The sequence below is a fragment of the Entelurus aequoreus genome, linkage group LG01 (genome assembly GCF_033978785.1).
Source record: "Entelurus aequoreus isolate RoL-2023_Sb linkage group LG01, RoL_Eaeq_v1.1, whole genome shotgun sequence".
NCBI lineage: Eukaryota > Metazoa > Chordata > Actinopteri > Syngnathiformes > Syngnathidae > Entelurus > Entelurus aequoreus.
Genome location: NC_084731.1, coordinates 90287124 through 90291313, shown reverse-complemented (window position 1 = coordinate 90291313; position 4190 = coordinate 90287124).

Below are 4190 nucleotides of genomic sequence, written 5' to 3'. Positions count from 1 at the left end.
TGCGGAGTTCCCCAGGGTTCGGTTCTTGGCCCTGCACTCTTTAGTATTTACATGCTGCCGCTGGGTGACATCATACGCAAGTACGGTGTTAGCTTTCACTGTTATGCTGATGACACTCAACTCTACATGCCCCTAAAGCTGACCAACACGCCGGACTGTAGTCAGCTGGAGGCGTGTCTTAATGAAATTAAACAATGGATGTCCGCTAACTTTTTGCAACTCAACGCTAAGAAAACGGAAATGCTGATTATCGGTCCTGCTAGACACCAACATCTATTTAATAATACCACCTTAACATTTGACAACCAAATAATTAAACAAGGAGACTCGGTAAAGAATCTGGGTATTATCTTCGACCCAACTCTCTCGTTTGAGTCACACATTAAGAGTGTTACTAAAACGGCCTTCTTTCATCTCCGTAATATCGCTAAAATTCGTTCCATCTTGTCCACTAGCGACGCTGAGATCATTATCCATGCGTTCGTTACGTCTCGTCTCGATTACTGTAACGTATTATTTTCGGGCCTCCCTATGTCTAGCATTAAAAGATTACAGTTGGTACAAAATGCGGCTGCAAGGCTTTTGACAAAAACAAGAAAGTTTGATCATATTACGCCTATACTGGCTCACCTGCACTGGCTTCCTGTGCACTTAAGATGCGACTTTAAGGTTTTACTACTTACGTATAAAATATTACACGGTTTAGCTCCAGCCTATCTCGCCGATTGTATTGTACCATATGTCCCGACAAGAAATCTGCGTTCAAAGAACTCCGGCTTATTAGTGATTCCCAGAGCCAAAAAAAAGTCTGCGGGCTATAGAGCGTTTTCTATTCGGGCTCCAGTACTCTGGAATGCCCTCCCGGTAACAGTTAGAGATGCTACCTCAGTAGAAGCATTTAAGTCCCATCTTAAAACTCATTTGTATAATCTAGCCTTTAAATAGACCCCCCCTTTTTTAGACCAGTTGATCTGCCGTTTCTTTTCTTCTCTCCTCTTCTCCCCTGTCCCTTGCGAGGGGGAGTTGCATAGGTCCGGTGGCCATGGATGAAGTGCTGGCTGTCCAGAGCCGGGACCCCGGGTGGACCACTAGCCTGTGCATCGGTTGGGGACATCTCTGCGCTGCTGACCCGTCTCCGCTCGGGATGGTTTCCTGTTGGCCCCGCTGTGGACTGGACTCCCGCTGATGTGTTGGATCCACTGTGGACTGGACTTTCACAATGTTATGTCAGACCCACTCGACATCCGTTGCTTTCGGTCTCCCCTAGAGGGGGGGGGTTACCCACATATGCGGTCCTCTCCAAGGTTTCTCATAGTCATTCACCGACGTCCCACTGGGGTGAGTTTTTCCTTGCCCGTATGTGGGCTCTGTACCGAGGATGTCGTTGTGGCTTGTACAGCCCTTTGAGACACTTGTGATTTAGGGCTATATAAATAAACATTGATTGATTGATTGATTGATTTATATTTACATCTAACACAATTTCCCAACTCATATGGAAACGGGGTTTGTATAGTAGCTTGTGCTGCGGGAAAAAAAAAAAAGCTATTGGTAATATTTTCCATCACATTCTTTGTGCTGCAACCTTCTTCCTGGGCTGAGGAACAGGAGGAGGGTTCTCCTCATTCGCCATCGGCGTGTTCGCCTGAGGGCACGCGGCAAACGGGAAGACAGTCAGCGGACAGGAGGTGGCAATTATCACACTTCTCTTCCCACTCACCTGTGCCAGCCTCCCGGGGCTGGATTGAGGTCGGTCCACGAGATGCTGCGAGCCGCCGCCGCGGCGCTTCCTGCGGGGCTGCTGAGGTCCAGTTTGGCCGGCCTGCTGGTGACGATGCTGATGGCAATTCGGTGGTTGTTTATTCCGACCACGCTGCGGTTCAGGGTCGGACCACCCCAAACGAAGCTCCTCCTCCTCTGTTGTAAATTGAGCAGGGATTAAAAATGTTTCATATGGCAATTATGCCCCCCACCAACCTTACCATTGACTTGGTTTTGTTTTCCCACTGCGGCTTGGACGCAGCAAACAATTAAGATTATTAACAGCAGCAAGGCAAGCCCTAAGGAGGATACAAAGTTATCATAAGTGATACGGGTGTCAACATTTTTTTTAATTGTGATACTTATGTGCGACGATTCTTGATCAATTAAAAAAAATAAATAAAATGGATTTAATCTGTTCTGTCCAGTCACTTTAGTACAGGCCTGGGCAATTATTTTGACTATTTGTCTATTTTTAGGAACACTAATACAAAACCTCACAATAATGTCTGATTGAATGCTAAAGAACGTCATGACAGACCGCCTTAAAAAACGTAATGGAATTTTACATGTTTCTATGAACGATAAAACACTGAATATTGACAAAATATGATTGATACACCCCCCCTTTCGATCGACATATTTTACAATCAAGTGAAACGCAACAAAAATGCAACAAACAGTGAAATACACTACCGTTCAAAAGTTTGGGGTCACATTGAAATGTCCTTATTTTTGAAGGAAAAGCACTGTACTTTTCAATGAAGATAACTTTAAACTAGTCTTAACTTGAAAGAAATACACTCTATACATTGCTAATGTGGTAAATGACTATTCTAGCTGCAAATGTCTGGTTTTTGGTGCAATATCTACATAGGAGTATAGAGGCCCATTTCCAGCAACTATCACTCCAGTGTTCCAATGGTACAATGTGTTTGCTCATTGGCTCAGAAGGCTAATTGATGATTAGAAAACCCTTGTGCAATCATGTTCGCACATCTGAAAACAGTTTAGCTCGTTACATAAGCTACAAAACTCACCTTCCTTTGAGCAGATTGAGTTTCTGGAGCATCACATTTGTGGGGTCAATTAAACGCTCAAAATGGCCAGAAAAAGAGAACTTTCATCTGAAACTCGACAGTCTATTCTTGTTCTTAGAAATGAAGGCTATTCCACAAAATTGTTTGGGTGACCCCAAACTTTTGAACGGTAGTGTGTGAACGCGAAGGGTACAAAATAAACCCCACCTACAATCTGATATATCTGATATATCACTAAGCTTTAGAACTTTGTTGTGAAAATCTCCTTCCGCGCTTCCCGCCCACACTGCTTGGTGCCTCGTCTGAGCTGCTGTGACGTCGATTACCATCGTAACTAATTAGATTACCACAGTAACTAATTAGATTACCATAGTAACTGGTATATCATCCAAAAGCGCAGATTCCAACCATTGAAATACTTAGTATAGATCAAGACTTACGGTCATTAGTAAGCATCCCTGCACATCATAATGGCAGCTACACTTTCCACCTTAAACATCTAAAAAAATTTTTGGGGGAATATCCGGCGGGCCAGATTGAAAAGCTTAACGGGCCGCAAGTGGCCCCCGGGCCTTAATTTGCCCAGGTCTACTTAAGTACATGTTTGGGTAGCATTTTATCAAACAAAACACAGTTTTCCTTTAAGTAATATAGTAACTGTATCAGAGCTGTTTATCTATTTTATGGAGGAATGTACGAAACCCAAAACCAGTGAAGTTGGCACGTTGTGTAAATGGTAAATAAAAACAGAATACAATGATTTGAAAATCCTTTTCAACCTATATTCAATTGAATAGACTGCAAAGACGAGATACTTAGTTTTATGCTAATATTAGCTCATTTGGAACTTGATGCCTGCAGCATGTTTCAAAAAAAGTTGGCTAATTGGGAACAGGTGGGTGCCATAATTGGGTATAAAAGTAGATTCCATGAAATGCTCAGTCGTTCACAAACAAGGATGGGGCGAGGGTCACCACTTTGTCAACAAATGCGTGAGCAAATTGTTGAACAGTTTAAGAAAAACCTTTCTCAACCAGCTATTGCAAGGAATTTAGGGATTTCACCATCTACGGTCCGTAACATCATCAAAGGGTTCAGAGACTCTGGAGAAATCATATTACGGACCTTCGATCCCTCAGGCGGTACTGCATCAAAAAAGCGACATCCGTGTGTAAAGGATATCACCACATGGGCTCAGGGACACTTCAGAAAACCACTGTCAGTAACTACAGTTCGTCGCTACGTCTGTAAGGGCAAGTTAAAACTCTACTATACAAAGCTAAAGCCATTTATCAACAACACCCAGAAACCGGCTCATCTAAGATGGACAGGTTGCAAAGTGGAAAAGTGTTCTGTGGTCTGACGAGTCCACATTTCAAATGGTTTTTG